Raw genomic sequence first — 19139 nt, 5'->3', positions numbered from 1 at the left:
ACTGGATGTAGCTTTTTATATAAGTACTCTCTGTACTGTATGTTCATATGATGTAGTTTGCTTGTTGATATTTACTACATGGTCGGAGCTATTTTCAGTCATATCATAAAGTTAGTGATCCGCAAGTATGGCCCCCCTGCACGCACCCAAGTATGGCTCCGGGGTGGTATCTGGGTCCTGTACTGAACTCAGGTAAGCAGCGGAAGGAATGCTATTCATGCCGTTCTCTTATCTTTCCAGATGTCGAAACGAAAATGTTGGGATAAACAAATAATGCTGAAAGCTATGAAGCGTGTCAAAGAAGACAAGATGTCAATGAAGCAGGTTGTAAGGGTTTTAAATGTACCTCGCACAACTTTGAGGAACTATTTAAGAAAAATAAATCTCTCTAATGAACTGAAAGACGAGGAAGTGGTTAACGTCCCACTAAACCGAAAAACAGTTTTGCCGACTGAATTAGAACATAAACTAGTAGAATATTGCCTACACATGGAAAGGAATTTTTACGGTTTGCGGTGACTTAAGAATAATGGCGTTTTAATTAGCCATAAGGAACAATATTGTGCATCATTTTAAGAATTCTAAAGGGCAAGCAGGGAAGAAATGGTGACAACTCTCCATGTGTCGCCATCCACATTTGTCCTTCAGAAAACTTCAACTGCTCTCTGTAGCAAGAATTCAGGGGTTTACGCGAGAACATTTTGCAATATTTTTCTCAATTATGAAGCCAGAAATGAGAATAATTCAGCATAATCCCACCAAAGTATTCAACGTGGACGAAACGGGACTGACAGTAGTTCAGCACAAGAATAGATAAATAATTGCTTTGAAGGTGAAACGTCAAGTCCATCGATTGTCATCAGCGGAGCGTGGATCACTAGTGACTGTAGTAACATGCATGTCTGCTGCTGGCCAGTATGTTCCACCTATGTTAGTGTTTCCCCGCAAGAATATTAAATCTGAGCTGCTGGATGGGACAGCACCTGGAACAATTGCTGTAACTCATCCCTCTGGATGGATTCAGCTAGATCTGTTCACAAGATGGTTCGAGCATTTTGTTCAGACCGTGAAACATACAAAAGAGGATCCAGTGGTCTTAATACTGGATGGACATCACTCCCACACCAGGAATGTAGACATCATCGTATTAGGTCTTGAACACGGTGTGTCAATAGTCTGTCGTTCTCCCTACGTACTGATCGGATACAACCATTGGATGTGGCTTTTATGTATCTCTTCAAAACATACTATGCACAAGAGGTAGTAAATTGGCTAGACTCCCACGAAAAAAGAATTGTCAGCCATTATCAAATTGGCGAACTCATGGGACGTGCGTACGTTAGAGCGGCTACCATGACAACAGCCACCAATGGATTCCGGGCAACGGGGGTTTACCCACTGAATGAGAACATTTTTACTCACGCAGACTTCTTAAAGGAGAAGTGTGATAGAGAGTTCAACTATGGCAACGATGATTATGTGCTGCCCGGTGACCTGTTCCGGTCATCGAACCCAGTACATCCACTCGGTGAGGTTCAACTATTTTGGTCACTGGTTCACCGCATAAAAGTGCGGTTGAAACAGCGATTCAGAAGAAACAGCAGAAGGAAGCAGCGAAAGCGGCTAAGAAAGAAAAGAGAAACGGCAAACTAAAACGTCAGGTGAGTTCGTCCAGCAATGGCGAAGAGAATGAAGATGAAGTCGAATTTGCCTCAACCGACGATGACAATAGTACATCTGCAATAGACTGTACTCATAAGAGAGCAACGGCCAGAAATGGATCCGGTGCACTAAGTGTTTCGTGTGGAGCCATGAAAAGTGCAATGGCAAAGTTACAAAAACATTTAAATGCACTCTTTGTGAAAAACAGTGAGACAATACCCGAAAAGAATAGTTCTCAGAAGCAATGATTAACTTTTAACACTATGTATCTGTTTTTAGTTAAATATTACACCTATATGTTTTCCTTGAGCTAATTAAAGGTGGGGCCATATTTGGAGCCAATATGATATGTTCAGCATAAACTTTCTTTTCTTTAAAACCCACTTAATTTACTTATAAGTTAGTTATATCATGTAACTGATATGAGCTATGGATAGAGTGATTTCTAGACTACATGTATTTTAATGTTCAAATTTTGACCGTGGATAGATCTTCACACAGATTCGAAGAACAAGAAGGGGGCCATAATTGGGAGGTTACCCTTATCATCGGAAGCCTTAACCAAATCTCTGTGGAAAATAACTCCTTTGCAGGAATTCAGAGATTGATGCTTCTCGAGGGAAACTTCAACCTTCCTGAAACTTTTGGCTTTAAGTAGCCGTCTTGTCTGCTCAGCCGTCTATGTCTTTATAAGGACGGATCCATCACGGAGCATTCGCAACTCATCGACTTCACCACTATTCTTCAACTGAGTTACTGATAAGGAATGGGCATTCATCCACCAAGCTCTTTCCGTTGATCGTGGAAACAACCAGGAATCGAGCAAGACGCTCATCACATACATAGTCAACTGGTATTGGAGTATATCTCTTTCTTTTCTGACGCTTTAAGGACGCTATATTTTGAAGGGTGTCACACTTATTTAAATAATAATAATAAGAAGGTTTCCTTTTAGGTCCCACGAGTATCTGGGATAAGAAGGGCGACCTTCGGTAGAGCCCTGACGTACCAAAGGCAAGGCTATATACTCCAGAGGGCGTCCGGTATCTGGAGGGGGTCGCTAAAAAGTACTCTCCGAATAGCCATGCATTACCTCGCCAAGAACCGAAACTTGTGATTCGGAGAGGGTTAAACGTCCATAGAATTTTACTACGCGAGGTAGAGAGGTTGGGTAGACAAGTGGAGAAATGAAATTTAAGAGGGTTAGGAAAGAAAGGTAGGAATAGTAATGAAAAATAAAGAACACCGACACCTCTCAGGCAACTCGGGGGGCACCTTATTAGTCTGGCCCTACACCGAGGCCAATCCAGCATGGGAAACCCTGAGCTGGCACAGCCCTCGAGATCAACAAGCGCACAAGCCCCCTCACCGATGTTAAGGTCATGGTGTCACTAGAGGAGGTGATCCAGGGAGGTCAGATAGGGTAAATGAAAGTGAGGAGCCTGGCACAAGTAAGTGGAAGCAATGCCAGATGGTGGTGGCGGTGGTGGTGATTATTGTTTTAAGAGGAAGTACAACTAGACAACCATGCTCTATATAATATTAATCAGAGAAAAGAAATGGAAGGGATCCGACCCTTCGAAAAATGAAGGTATCAGCCAAAAGACGACACGGGCCACGAAGGGCGTGAAAATGAAAGACTTCCTAGGCCTCGAAAACCTAATAACATTGGGGTCGAAAAGAACAATAGTTGACCAAGGGAGGTCAGATAGGATAAATTAAAGTGAGGAGTCTGCACAAGTAAAGTGGAAGCAATGCCAGGACTCAGCTCAGGGCCCTGTGTTTGCCAACCCACGCTCTGAAGTTGAAAGCCCTTGGGGCCCGTTTCAGTCGCCTCTTATGACAGACAGGGAACCGCAGATGTCATTCTACCGTCCCCACCCATAGCGGGTCCCATCTGCAGAACTATGGTTCCATCGACAAAGAAATACGGGCAAGGAATAATGCTGTATGGTTGCGATGGAGGGAGGACAGACGAGTTCTACAGTATGCCAATCCGCCTGAAGTCCAAGATGTATTCAACAGTTAAATGACCAAATACAGTACGTTTTTAGAGCAATGAGTACTGGGCTATAAACATAAGTGCAGAAGGCTCCACCCATACTATGGAAATGCAAACGTTACTATGGACGTCGGGAATTTCACTACTTGAACACAAAACCAATTACACAGTCATCGGCAGATTGGCGTAGTACCAGTCAGTGAACAGTTACGCAAATATCGGCTTCGCTGGTACGGGTACATCATAAGAGTAGTGGCCAATAACTTCGCAAGGCGGTGGTTATTTTTTTTTTAATTTTGTGTGGCTATTTCTAGCCGAGTGCAGCCCTTGTAAGGCAGACCCTCCGATGAGGGTGGGCGGCATCTGCCATTTGTAGGTAACTGCGTGTTATTGTGGTGGAGGATAGTGTTATGTGTGGTGTGTGAGTTGCAGGGATGTTGGGGACAGCACAAACACCCAGCCCCCGGGGCAATGGGATTAACCAATTAAGGTTAAAATCCCCGACCCGGCCGGGAATCGAACCCGGGACCCTCTGAACCGAAGGCCAGTACGCTGACCATTCAGTCAACGAGTCGGACAAGGCGGTGGTGATTATTGTTTTAAGATGAAGTACAACTAGGCAACCATCCTCTATATAACACTCATTAGAGAGAGAAAATGGAAGAGATTAGACACTTCGAAAAATGAAGTTATTGGCCAAAAGAAGACAAGGGCCACAAAGGGCGTTAAAATGAGAAACTTCCAAGGCCTCGAGTGATCTAATACCGTTGGAGTCGGAAAAGAACAAGAGTTGACCAAGGAAGGTCGGATAGGAGAGATGAAAGTGACGAGCCGGGCATAAGTAATTGTACCAGGACTCATCTCAAGGCCCCTTGGTCGTCAACCCACGCTCCCTGGTTAAGATCCCCTGGAACACCTTTTAGTCGCCTCTTACGACAGGCAGGGGCTACCGCTCTACCGCTCCCACCCACAGTCCGTGAACGTGGAAATATGCACTGGCCAAGCAAGCTTACAATAGTGGAGATCAGAAGACAAAAAGTTGAACAAGGGAAGTGAGATAGGAAAGATGAAAGTGAGGAGTCTGCCATGAAGAAGTCTAAACAATGCCAGGCTGAGCAAGGGTCTCCGTAATCGCCAAACTACGCTCCAAGTCGAGAGCCGTGTTGGTGCTGGTGATTATTACTTTATGAGAAAATACAACTGAGCAACCAACCTTTCTTAACACTACACTGGAAGAGGTACGACACTTCGAAGAATGAATATATCGGCCAAAGGAAGGCAAGGGCCACGAAGGGCGTGACAACGAAAGACTGCCTAGGCCTCGCAAACGTAATACCATCGAGGTCGGAAGAAAACATGAGTTGACCAAGAGAGGTCGGTTCCGGAAGGTGAAGAGCATGGCACAAGTAAGTGAAAGCAATATAATGTTCAGCTACAGGACACGTGGTCGCCAACCTAAGCTCCTAAGTTGCGAGCCACTTGGGTTCACTGTTAATCGCCTCTTTCAAGAAGTAGGGTATAGTGTAGGTTTATTCTCCTTTCCCAACCTCAGGGAGGGACCATCGTAGATCAGGTACGAAATATGTAAGTGTGGAGCCTGGCACATGCAAGTGGCGGCAATTGCATGCTCAATTAGGGAACCGGTGGTGGCAAAACTACACTTGTAAGTCGGAAGTCACTAGGGTTCCCTCTTACTCGCTCTTACGACAGAAGGGGGATACAGTGGATGAATTCTAATAGCGAAATATTTAGCGTGCTAGCCTTTGGTCCAGGAGGTCTCAGGTTTGATTCCCGGCCGGTTCGGGGAGTTTAACATTAGTTGGTTAATTGCGACGGCTTTACAACATTATAATTCCTCACAGCTACCTATGATCTAATCCTTACAGATACGCAGGTCGCCCATAGACGCCTCTTCGAAAGACCTGCACCTTTCCTCTCCGGAAGCCATACGTCATTTTTATTACACCACTCCTACCCACGTACCAACAATACATCGTACATTAATATCCCTATACAACATACAGCTGTCTCTTCTCTCTTGGAGATATGTGACGTTCATATAATGGCAGGGAACGAAATAGTTTCCCGGTGAACATTTGGGGACGACATTTTTACGATCAACTTTATTCCCAACGACGCATTGCCTCAATGTGCAACGCATCACACAACCGCTTGAAATAAGCGCTTTTGAAATTGAATGGCGACATCTATGAAACACAGTTTCCGAAACCGTAAAACGCCATCTGGAGGAACGTTATGTGTAAAGCACAGAAACCCAATAAAATGATTGAAAACTTTACTTATTTAGAGGTCTGAACAACTGTGGCTTTCGTCCGAGGCTCACTGTGTTCATGACTGATCGATGGAAAGAAGGAAGGGAGGGAATGGGGGTGGTGGTGATTATTGTTTTAAGAGGAAGTACAACTAGGCAACGATCCTCTATATAACACTAATAAGAGGGAAAAAATGGAAGGGATCCGACACATCGGAAAATGAAGATATCGGCCAAAGCAAGACAAGGGCCACGAAGGGCGTGAAAATGAAAGACACCCTAGGCCTTGGGACCTAATACCGTCGGGGTCGGAAAAGAACAAGAGTTGACCAAGGGAGGTCGGATATCATAGATGAAAGTGAGGAGCCTGGAACAAGTAAGTGGAAGCAATGCCAGGACTCAACTAAGGGCCCCGTGGTCGCAAACCCACGCTCCGAAGTTCAGAAACCCTGGGACTCCTTTTAGTCACCTTTCAGGACAGGCAGGGGATACCGTGGGTGTTATTCTATCGTCCCCACCCACAGGGTGTGAAAGGGGGGAGGGGAAGGAAAGAAAAATCATAGAGAGGGCACTAGTTTCGGAAAGTGGTGGTGGTAATAATTTTAGTTTAAGTAATAAAAATGTTAGTAGTTCTACGTCGCACTAAGTACTTTTTCGGTTTCAGATGGGCCGATGTGCCAGAATAATGAACCACAAGAATTATTTTAAAACAGGCAAACTTACCGACACGAGGTTGACGTATTTCAGCTATTTCAATCACCACCAAAATAATTTGGAATCAAACAAGCACGCTTTGAAAGCCAGCTCTCTGCAGTCTGAGCCACTCAGCTTGACGATTACTGCTTTGAGGGAAAGGAGACAAACAAACCATTCCTTCTAAGTTTTAATCAGAAGATAAAATGGAAGAGTGCTAATCTTTCGAAGAATGAAGGTATCGACATGAAAACGGAAAGGGGCACGAAGGCCACGCAAACGTAATACCGTCGGGGTTGGAAAAGGCAATAGATGGTGTTGTTTTAAGCGAAACCCTTCAGGGGTCTAGCACTACGATAAATGAACGTATCGGCGGAAGATAAGGACCGTGAAGGACGTGAAAATGAAAGACTTCCAAAACATCGCAAACCTAATACCGTCGGGGTCGGAAAGAAACAAAAGTTGGTCAAGGGAGGTCAGATAGGATAGATGAAAATGAGGAACCTTGACCCAAGTAAGTGGAAGCAATGCCAGGATTCACCTAAGGGCCCCATGATCCCCAACGCACGCTCCGAAGTTCAGAGCCCGTGGTGCCCGTTTCAGTCGCCTCTAACGACAGGCAGGGGATACCGTGTGTGTTATTCTACAGCCCCACCCACGGGGAGCAGAACGTCTGGTAGAGAGGTGGTCTTAGTGATTATTGTTTTAAAGTGAAACTGAACTGGGTAACCATCCCTTTATATATTAATCAGAACGGAAAATTGAAGAGTTCCCGACCTTCGATGAATGAGGGTATCGGAGAAAAGGAAAGGCCAAGAAGGGCGTAAAACCGAAAGACACCCAATAGGTGGTGGTGGTAATTATTGTTTTAAGAGAACCTACAACGAGGCAAACATTCTCTATCAACACTGATCGGAGGGGAAATAATGGAAGGGCTCCAACACTTCAAAAAATGAAGGTATCGACCATAAAAGGACAAGGGCCTCGAAGGGCGTGAAAATGAAAGACTCTCTAGGCGTCGGAGTCGGTAAAGAACAAGAGTTGACCAAGGGAGGTCGGATAGGATAGATGAAAGTGAGGAGCCTTGTTCCAAGTAAGTGGAAGCAATGCCAGGATTCAGCTAAGGGCCCCGTGATCGCTAACCCACGTCCCAATGTTCAGAACCCGTGAGGCCCCTTTTAGTCGCCTCATACGATAAGCAGGGGATACTGTGGGTGTTGTTCTACCGCCCCTACCTACAGGGAGTACAGACTCCCAAGACCTCGCAAGCCTAACGCTGTTGGAGTCTGAAGTCAACACGTATTGAAAAAGGGACACCAGGATATTAGAAAGAAAATATTAGAGTTGGGAGCTTGTTCCAAGAATGAGGAAGTGATAATAATAATAATAATAATAATAATAATAATAATAATAATAATGGCATGTATGGGGCCCTACGAATGATGAATTCTAATGTTGAATACGACACATCCAGCTGTGAAGCCATCGGAACTAACAATGAAGATTAAAATATGTAATGGCCGGGAACTGAAGCCGGGATCCTTTGGACAAACGGCCAGCACGCTAACCATTTAGCGAAGGAGTCGGACTGTGAAAACTACGTCTGACTTAGAAAGGGCCCAACTTGCGATCAAAATTGGAGAGCCCTTGGCGGTTGTTCAGTTTAATCGCTTTTACGACAGGGTGTATACCACAGCCGTCGCCCAGAGTGTATGGTGATATAGGAAAGACTAAAGTGGGGAATCTTGCGCAAATAAGTGGATGCAATGCCAGATTCAGATAGGTACTCCGTGGTCACCTACTCACGCTCCCAGTTTGAGATCCGCTTGACGTACATTATTTTGTTCAATCGAACTGCATATTGAACAGGGAAATTTCGATCAACGGCATCGCCAGTTTAAGAGGAATTATTTGTTTGCCTGGGGAAATGAGGCTAATCTAAGGTATTTTCTGCGATCTGTTATTGTAGGTTTATCAGGTTTCGCAGGACGCTGTGGTTGACATTGTCCTAGTCCAGCTCTCTTGTGTCAAGTACGTTAACTAACTGAACTAATCTACGCAGTTCAGTTTCTGAGCTGCAGATGGCAGGAGAGCCTTCAATCGCTGCCGCACTTCAGCAGGCGGGATGCGTACAGTTACTTCTCACGGAGAAGAGGCTGTTAGCTGATAAAATACGTCCACTTTTATACTTATAATATACATGCTGCAATATTACGTTATCACAATACGTATCCTGCTACTTGTTTGGAGGGGATATAAATATTTGTGGACAAGCTACTGAGGGCAAAGATAAACTCGTAGTATTAGGTTGTACAATATAACAGATTCGTACTTACAAGATCTCGTATAGGGAGTGAGAAAATGTATTTACACACACGCTATTTATCTTCTTAGTTTAAATACTGCTGTTGTACTTCCCATTAGAGCAATCACCATCGTAAGTTTTAATACCGTGATGCTATACTGACGGTTTGGTCGCGGCATACTGTACTTGCCAGACACTAACGTACCTACGTTCATTTTCGCTAATAAAGCACTTTCGCATTCCAGAAAAGCTGCTGTAAATATCCATATCAAATGTGAAAGAATCTGTCGCCAACCTGATAAGATATGGTAAAATAATTTGAACAAAGAGTGAAAACATTACCGACCCCACGTAAAAAGTTAGCCGTGTTAACGAGTACTGGTCAAAGAAGGTCTAAATTTCCATAGAAAATTCACTTGGTACTAACCACAGACTCTAGATCTCTCGGCTGTGAACCAGAGAAGGGACTGAATGTGTCCTGAGAACGTCAATAAATTCAATATAACGTAGTAGAACTATTTTGTTCTTCAAGTTGCCTTTTCGCAGATATCAGCTAGAATGATCCCAATAACCTTCATCTGAGTTGGACTGGTCGTGGTGTAGGGCAGTTCCGGGGTGCAGTGGATGGTAAATGAAATGGCGTATGGCTTTTAGTGCCGGGAGTGTCCGAGGACATGTTCGGCTCGCCAGATGCAGGTCTTTTGATTTGACACCCGGAGGTGACCTGCGCGTCGTGATGAGGATGAAATGATGATGAAGACGACACATACACCCAGCCCCAGTGCCAGCGAAATTAACCAATTAAGGTTAAAATTCCCGACCCTGCCGGGAATCGAACCCGGGACCCCTGTGACCAAAGGCCAGCACGCTAACCATTTAGCCATGGAGCCGGGCAGTGGATGGTACATCCTTCTTTCTGATAATCACTGGCGCATCTTTTGTGACTGGAAAGTTAGCGTCATAGAACATGACAGGCACAGTTTGTGCATCACAAAAGGTTTGTTTTACTTGTGAATATTTGTTGTTATAATTCTCGAATTTACAGAGGATACTTCCACTGCAAACATTATTATTCAGAGTACCTACTATATACAGTATGTGAAGTATGGAAATCTTAACCTTCATCCGAAATGGCCGTGGTGAAGTGAATGGTATACGTACAGTATACCCTTGTTTCTTACAGTTAACAGAAATGTTTGCTTTGTAACATTTCTCTTACATAATCGTTGGTAACATATGTAATCTGGCAGAAAGACACGGCTTGTGCGTAACACAAGGATTGTTTTACTTGTGAATATTTGGTGTAAAAATTAGGGACATTACAGAAGGTATTATTTTTAGAGTAGTCCCCTACCGTGTACGTCATTCGGTATATGGAGTATGGAAAGATTTCTTATTTCTCGTGGTGCAGTTGAAGTGTACTACAATCCAAGGTTACTCAGGGTTACAACAAAGTGTGCGTAGTTCATCGAAATGAGCAAGCTACATCGAAATTAGTCCGACTGGTAATGCTTTCAATTGCTTGTGCCAGACACCTCTTCTCATTCCTGACGACCTCGTTTCGTTAAAATGTTCATAATTAACCGTGGTGGAGTCAACTGTGTGGTTCCAATGAGATATCAATTTACCACTTTTCATGACACTTTCAATTGTTTGACCCTCTGTTTGTGGGGGCAGTAGAATAACACCCACGGTATCGCCTGCATGTCGTTAGAGGCGACTAAAAGGGGTCTCAGGGGCTCTTAACTTGGGAGCGTAGGTTGGCAACCACGGGGCCCTTAGCTGAGTCCCTGCATTGCTTCCACTTTCTTGTGTCGGGCTCCTCATTTATATCTATCCTATCTGACCTTCCTTGGTCAACACTTGTTCTTTTCTGTCCCCGACGGTATTAGAGCACTCGAGGCGTAGGGAGTCTTTCATTTTCACGCTTTTTGTGGCCCTTGCCTTTCTTTGGTCGATACTTTCATTTTTCGATATGTCGGAACCCTTCCACCTTTTCTCTCTGATTAATGTTGTATAGAGGATGGTTGCCTAGTTGAACTTCCTCGTGAAACAAAAATCACCACCACCACCACCACCACCTGAGTCCAGGCATTGCTTGCACTTACTTGTGCTTGGCTCCTCGCTTCCATCTAGCCCAGGGCCTCTCAGGGTGCATGCGCGTGGTGCATGCACTGTGCACGGTGCAAAAGACGACTTGGCTTGGTTGACCAGAGTGCAGACCCCCATTCCTCTCTCCCTACACCTGTCTCCCCGTTCGGCCTCTCTCCGCGTTCCTCACCTTCACTGCTGTTTCTCCCCCTCTGCGAAATGTTTACGTGTGGTGAGCGGAGACGCACAGTTGTATGGGACAAGGTTACCAGTGTTATTAAAAAAATTAACAAAGTGAATTAGAAATACACATACATGTTTGAGAGGAATGTAAACATAATTTTTAAGAAATGCAGAACCCGTAACCAAAATGAAAATGCTACAGTACTGGAACAAACCTCATTTGTGTATATAGAATGCTCTTCTTCAAGCTGTTTCAACTTCCTTAATTCTTTCTCTCTGACGTCTCCTATGATTTCACAATAATTTTCCGAATGTAGTCTGTTGTAGTGTCTTTCAATAGACGATTTTCTTACGCACGTAATTATCGTCCCACAGATTAAGCATTTGGCGTTATCGTCACGACAAACAAACAAAAAAATACGGAAGTTCCCAGTTCGATTGAAATGGACTTTCGGAAGTCTTTGCTTTCTTCGAAACAGGTTGCTCCATTATTATGTTGTTGTCGTGCGCTTATCTATTTCACTGATAAACACGTCGTCTACCACCAAACGCTTCGTCGCTCTCAGCACACTACACCATCCGAGTCAAGCCGAGTTGAGGCGAAGCGTACCGATGCACAGTGCACAGAGCCTATGCACCGTGCTCTGCACGCGCGAGAGTTTGGGCGTTTGAGAGGCCCTGATCTAGCCTATCCAACCTCTCTTGGTCAACACTTGTTCTTTTCCGACCCGATGGTATTAGGTTCTCGAGGCCAAAGGAGTCTTTCATTTTCTCGCCTTTCGTGCCCCTTGCCCTTCTTTGGCCGATAAGTTCACTTTTCGAAGTGTAGGACCCGTTCCATGTTTTTCCTCTAATGATAAAGGATGGTTGCCTAGTTGTACTCTCTATTAAAATAATAATAATCACCACCAGATTTGAATTGTTGGATACCCTCATTCCTCGAGGGATTGGAACTGACCATTTATTAATATGACAGGTTAAAAGTCCCCCTACCGGGCGAGTTGGCCGTGCGCGTAGAGGCGCGCGGCTGTGAGCTTGCATCCGGGAGATAGTAGGTTCGAATCCCACTATCGGCAGCCCTGAAAATGGTTTTCCGTGGTTTCCCATTTTCACACCAGGCAAATGCTGGGGCTGTACCTTAATTAAGGCCACGGCCGCTTCCTTCCAATTCCTAGGCCTTTCCTATCCCATCGTCGCCATAAGACCTATCTGTGTCGGTGCGACGTAAAGCCACTAGCAAAAAAAATCCCCCTTGTGGATGGGGGTTGTAGAACACTCCACGGTATCCAATACCATTCCTAAAACACGACCTAAAAAGAGACCTGAGTTGGGAGCGTGGGTTGTCGGACACGGTTCCCCTAACTGAATTTGGCATTGCTTTCGCCTTTCACTCTCTTATGCCACCCTCCTTGCTTACATGTCACTTATCTGAACTTAGTTTAACTCTAGTTCCTTTCTGTTCCCGACGATATGTAGTTCTCGACGGCTAGGATTTAATTTTCTTGGCCTTACTGTTTCTTTTGCTGATATGTTCGTTCCTCTCCACCCCCAGTGGGTGGGGGAAGTAGTCTAAATCCACCGTATCCCCTGCCTGTCAAAAGAGCCCACTAAAAGGGGTCCCAGAGTCCTGAACTTTCGAGCGTGTGTTGGCGACCATGGGGCCATTAGCTGATTCCTGGCACTCCGACTTACATGTACCAGGCACCTCACTTTCATCTATCCTACCGGCCTCGCTTGGTCCACTCTCGTACTTTTCCTATCCCGACGGCATTAGGTTGTGAGGCCAAGGGAGTCTTTCATTGTCATGTCCTTCGTGGCAACTGTCTTTCTTTGACCGATACCTTCACTTTTCGAAGTATCGTATCCTTTCCATATTTTCTCTTTGATTTGCGTTATATACAGAATGGTTGCCTAGTTGTGCTGCATCTTAAAACGGTAATCACCACAATCATTCTCCTGTGGGTGGGGGCGGTGGAATAACACCAACGGTATCCCCTGCCTGCCGTAAGAGGTGACGTAAAGGAGCCCCAGGGGCTCGTAACTTTAGAGCGGGTGTTGGCAACCACGGGGCCCTGATCTCCGTCCTGGCATTGCTTCCACTTACTTGTCCCAGGCTCCTCACTTTAATCTATCCTATCCGACCTGCACTGGTCAACTCTTGTTCTTTTCCGAGCCCGACGGCAGTTCCGATACCTGGCGAGTCTTTTATTTTCACGCCTTTCGTGGCCCTTGTCTTCCTCTGAGCGATACCTTCATTTTCCAAAATGTCGGATACCTTCCATATTTCTCTCTGATTAGTGTTATAGTTATAGGATAGTTTCCTAATTGTACTTCCTCTTAAAGCAATAATCACCACCACACCATCACTTCTTTTTCACGAACGTCGACTCAGACTCTGAAGTAAGGGTGATTTATTTCTTTGTTATTACATAGTACTGAATCTGCAAATTCATGTTTTTACAAGTTAATATGCTGAGTAAACAAAAACTGTTAAATTAGGTGAATTTTGTTCTAGCCACGCACGACATTATGAGGAGTTGTGTGTGCAGCATCTTTGTCTCCTGCAGACAGATGTAGCATGCGCACAATGCCAACGCAGCAATCTGCTCTTTTATAACCATCCCGGGAGTATTTATGGCTCGTCTATTAAGAGGCAAGCGAGCCAGACTTGAATGATAAACAGCCACTTCTTCTTCGGAAAGTAATTTCAATCGATTTTTTGAGAAGAGGCTTCTTCTACGTCTTCTACAACTTCAGCGACACAAACTGAGTGCATAACTGTTAGGGGAGAGACTTTACAATTCCACACCTTCCGCAATTCCACAGACGCGTGTGTAGAACACAAACTTACTGAAATCAAGTAGCAACAAGGGTTAAAGAACATCGCAGGCACTTACGTCTTTGCCAGCCAGAGAAGTCTGCTGTGGCAGAACATGCCATACATAATGACCATCAAATAATTTTTGATGCAACTTCTGTCATTTGTAAAGAGAAACATTTTATTCCCAGAATCATTCGTGAGGCGATAGAAATTGCTAAACGCCCGAATAATTTTAACAAAGGTGACGGCTATATACTGAGTAGATCATGGCTACCCTCCATAGTTAACTCGTCAACATCTTTCTCCGTGACTCTTGAGGCCCTGGAATGAACTACATTTCTAACAGGGTTTCTCTATCTTGAGTCTGTTTACTATGGAGAGACCGTAGCCATTTTGCTTTGTTGTTGCTCTGAAGACGATCCTGGTCGCAGGATTGAAACGCGTCAGCTGGTATTTATTTATTATTACACGACCTAATATCCCCAAATAATTATCATAATGGTATTTTTTATTTGCGCGTAGACTTTTGACGTAGGTTTGCAGGTGTGTAAGGACCCACATATCTTCGCCTTTCGTGTGGGAGATGAGGATAGGGGCGTCAGCACTACACCTAGATCAGTTTTTACCCCCAGAACAAATACATTGGTGGAGAAATCCTTCTAGTGCTCCAGGGCTCTGAACACGGGGCCCTTTGCTAACTCCTTTCATTTCTTCCACTTACCTGTGCCAGGCTCCGCACGTTTATCTATCTTGCCCGACCACCCTTGGTCAACTCTTGTTCTTTTCCGACCATGACGGTATTAGGTTACGAAACCTAAGTATTCTTTCATCTTGACGCCCTTCGTGAACCTTCTCTCTGTTTGGCCGATATCTTCATTTTTCGCAGTGTTCCATTCTTTATCACTATTTACTGGGAAATAATGATGAAACAATAATCATCACCAGCAGCACCTCTCATTGTTGAGTTGAGACGGATTAAACCCCATTCTAACGCTCAATTCAAAATTGAAATATGGGGCGTACCGGAAATCGAAATCGGGATCATTGGGTAAGAGTGAGAATCTACGGAGCTTGTTTAACTAGATATTCAGATATCTGAACAAATATATCTTTATGACTTTTATTATACAGCATACGTTTCACTGCTGTCGTGCCATTTCGAGCCAAGAATTACGTTCCAGACGGTGAACTCTTCGACCTCGCGCTCTTTGTAAGTTCGTTTCTGAGTATACTAGCTCCAAGGGGCAGAAGATTCACATGGGTCGACGCCCCGAACAAAAAAAAAAAAAAAAAAAAAAAGTTACTAACTCCAGGAGCTCTTCTTCGAACTGTACACTGGTGTCTTCTTTAACATGACGTTATTCAGCAACTAACAACTGTAATTTTTTTTTTTTTTGCTATTTTGTTTTACGTCGCACCGACACAGATATGTCTTATGGCGACGATGGGAGAGGAAAGGCCTAGGAAATGGAAGGAAGCGGCCGTGGCCTTAATTAAGGTACAGCCCCGGCATTTGCCTGGTGTGAAAATGGGAAACCACTAACCACTGTATAATGAAATAAAAAAAGTTATTTCTCATGTTCAACCGAATGATATTTTTTCGTTGGTGCTGAGTAATCTATACAATATTATCAGTACATACGGTGTATTGAGCTAGCTCGTTGCCTTTCAGTCCAAAAACACTGTTTGAATCACCGTATTGAAGGCATTCCTACGAAGAATGTTATCATTTTCAAACGATAATCTCTCCTTCATCGAATAATTACGGTAAGCCATTTCTTGTACGTATCTCCGATGATGAGAAGTACATAATATACACTGAGAACTGGAGAGCGCGAAACACAAGAATAGACACCCGGTAAGGTACGAGGATTGCACTTTGGGTGAAGAAGACGAGAACACATCCACGGTATTTACTCTCTCGTATGAGGTCGCTTCAACAAATGAATCCCCGGGTCCCACCCTCTGAGATGGGGGTGGTAGAATAACACAAACGGTATCACCTGCCTGTCGTAAGAGGCGACTAAAAGGCCCCCAGGGTCTCTCAACTTTGGACCATGGGTTGGCGACCACGGGGCCCTGAGCTGAGTCTTAAAATTGCTCCCACTTACCTGTGCCAGACTCGCTCACTTTCATCTATCCTATCCGGCCTCCCTTGGCCACCTTATGTTCTTTTCCAACCCCGACGGTATTAGAACACTCGTGGCCGAGGGAGTCTTATTTTCATGCCCTTCGTGGCCCCTGTCTTCCTTTGGCCGATATCTTCATTTTTCGAAGTGTCCGACATCTTCCATTTCTTCCCTCCGCTTAGAGGATGGTTGCCAAGTTGTACTTCCTCTTAAAACACCAGCACTGTACCCGTCATGGTCGTGAGTTTCTGTGAAAATGTGAAATCCGAGGTAGAGTATTCGACTAGAGTATAAGGACATAGTACGTCTTCTAATAGTTTAAGTGGTGCAGCAGATTCATGACTTTCTAGCCAGGCAACACCTTGGGATTGCGGGAAATGAACTTGCGGATGAACCTGCAAAGGAAGCGGTACTTTTACCTCCAAGATGTCCGGCTCCATGGCTAAATGTTAAGCGTGCTGGCCTTTGGTCACTGGGGTCTCGGGTTCGATTCCCGGCAGGGTCAGGAATTTTAACCATCATTGGTTAATTTCTCTGGCACGGGGACTGGGTGTATGTGTCGTGTTCACCATCATTTCATCCTCATCATGACGCGCAGGTCGCCTACGAGCGTCAAATCGAAAGACCCGCACCTAGCGAGCCGAACATGTCCTCGGACACTCCCGGCACTAAAAGCCGTACGCCATTTCATTTACCTCCAAGATATATGAAAGTACCCGCTAAATATATTTGTTCTCAGCTACGTTGAAACATCTTGGCGTCCTGGGAATCGGAGTGGTTAGCTATCCTAATAATACCTGTAGGTGCGGGCAGTAGAATAACACCCGCGGTATCCCCTGCCTGTCGTAAGAGGCAATTAAAACGGGCCCTAGGGGATCTAAACTTTGGAGCGTTGGTTGGCGACCACGGGGTCCTAAGCTGTATCCTGGCATTGCTTCCACTTACTCGTGCCAGGCTTCTCACTTTCATCTTTCCTATCCGACCTTCCTTTGTCAACTCTTGGTCTTTTCCGAACCCAACTGTATTAGAGCACTCAAAGCCTTCGTTTTATAACAAACACCACCATCACCGGTATCCCCTGCCTGTCGTAAGAGGCGACTAAAACGAGCCCCAGAGGCTCTGAATTTTTGAGCGTGGGTTGGCGACCATTCGGCCCTTAGCTGAGTCCTGGCGTTGCTTCTATTTACTTGTGCCAGGCTCCTCACTTTAATCTATCCTATCCGACCTTCCTTGGTCGACTCTTGTTCTTTTCTGACCCCGATAGTATTAGAGCAGCACTCGAGGCCTAGGGAGTCTTTCATATTCACGCCCTGCGCGACCCTTGTCTTTCTTTGGCCGACGTCTTCATTTTTCGAAGTGTCGAATCCCTTCCTGTTTTTCTCTCCAATTAGTGTTATAGGCTATGGAGGATATTTGCCTAGTTGTATTTCTTCTTAAAAGAATAATCACCACCACCACCACAACCACCACGGGGACCTTGGCTGGCTTCTACTTACTTGTGCCAGCCTCCTCACTTCCATCTATTCTATCCGACCTCCCTTGGTCAACACTTGTTCTTTTCTGACCCCGACGGTATTATGTTGCGAAGCCTAGGTAGTCTTTCATATTCAGGTCCTCCGTGGCCCTTGCCTTCCTTTGGCCGACATATTCATTTTTCGAAGTGTTGGACTCCGTCAAGTTTTTCCTCTCTGATTGGCGTTAATAGAGGATGGTTGCCTAGTTGTACTTCGTCTTGAAACAATAATACCACCACCACCACTAGGCGTCACTGTCTATCCCTCTATGTAAAATAAGTCTATTGAGATGTTATGTCTTCCCAGTACTGTTGTATGGAGTTGAGTCCCGAACCTTGAAGTAAACATCGAGCGAGAAAGTGGAAGCCTATGAAATGTGGTTATACCGACTGATACTCAGGACTTCTTGGACAGACCACATCAACAATGATGCTGTTCTGGAAAGTGTAGACAAGCAGAAATAGATTTTTAACAGTGAAATCTCGTAGACTGAAGTATTTAGGGCATGTCATGAACAACATGCGAAGATATGGTTTATTACAATAGTTTCTCCAGGGGAAGATACAACGAAATAGAGGACCTGGAAGAAGAATAATTTATTGGCTGAAGAACGTGAGAACATGGACTTTTGGATGAGTTGCCGATATTGGATATATTGACATGGCCATCGCCAGCATCCGAAACTCATAGGCAATCCAAGAAGAAATAGAAGAAGAAGTGTATCTGACGGACATTAAATTAGTTTATTGTGGAGTGTATTTTACATTATTTTAATAATTATGGAAAAAAGAATGTGTTAAAAATCATTTAAGATGTCATTTACTCCCTATCTTAAAATCAATGTAGTGATGTACAAAAAAATTGATGATAGTCATTTTCATCTGCACTGCACCATTTACGATACCCAAGTCTATCACGCTAGCTGAGGGTTACATAAGCAACACTTTCAAGGAGAAGAAAGAAAATAATGTAGGCCTATTCCGTATGGGATACACTTCTTAATCAAGGGCACCAACTATATATTTTTAGTCTAAGTATAGCTAAGGAGCTGGAAAATGCCATAAGTTAAATAATAAAAAGTGACATCATCCAAACGCTTAAGGTGCCCGTACGCTTGAGAGTAAATACTGGCGAGAACCTCTCGATAGCAGTTACTCGCCAATGGGCACAGTGCAGAAAGCAACTAACGGAAATTCCCTCGCAACTCTCCGAGAACTAACTTGTCTCAACTCGCTCGCTAGTCGACACGTGCTCCCCGGCCCTCTCGGAGATTAACTCTCCAGATACGAACTGTGTTCAAATTGTGGCGAAGCTATCGAGAGCTTGGTTCTATTTTCAATTTTTTATTTATTTACGTCGCACCGACACATATAGGTCTCATGGCGACGATCGGACAGGAAAAGGCTGCCGACAGTGGGGTTCGAACCTACTATCTCCCGAATACTGGATACTGGCCGCACTTAAGCG

This window comes from Anabrus simplex, chromosome 4 (assembly GCF_040414725.1).
Source record: "Anabrus simplex isolate iqAnaSimp1 chromosome 4, ASM4041472v1, whole genome shotgun sequence".
Lineage (NCBI taxonomy): Eukaryota > Metazoa > Arthropoda > Insecta > Orthoptera > Tettigoniidae > Anabrus > Anabrus simplex.
The sequence above is the reverse complement of the archived record's forward strand: the minus strand, read 5'-3'. Positions refer to the sequence as shown.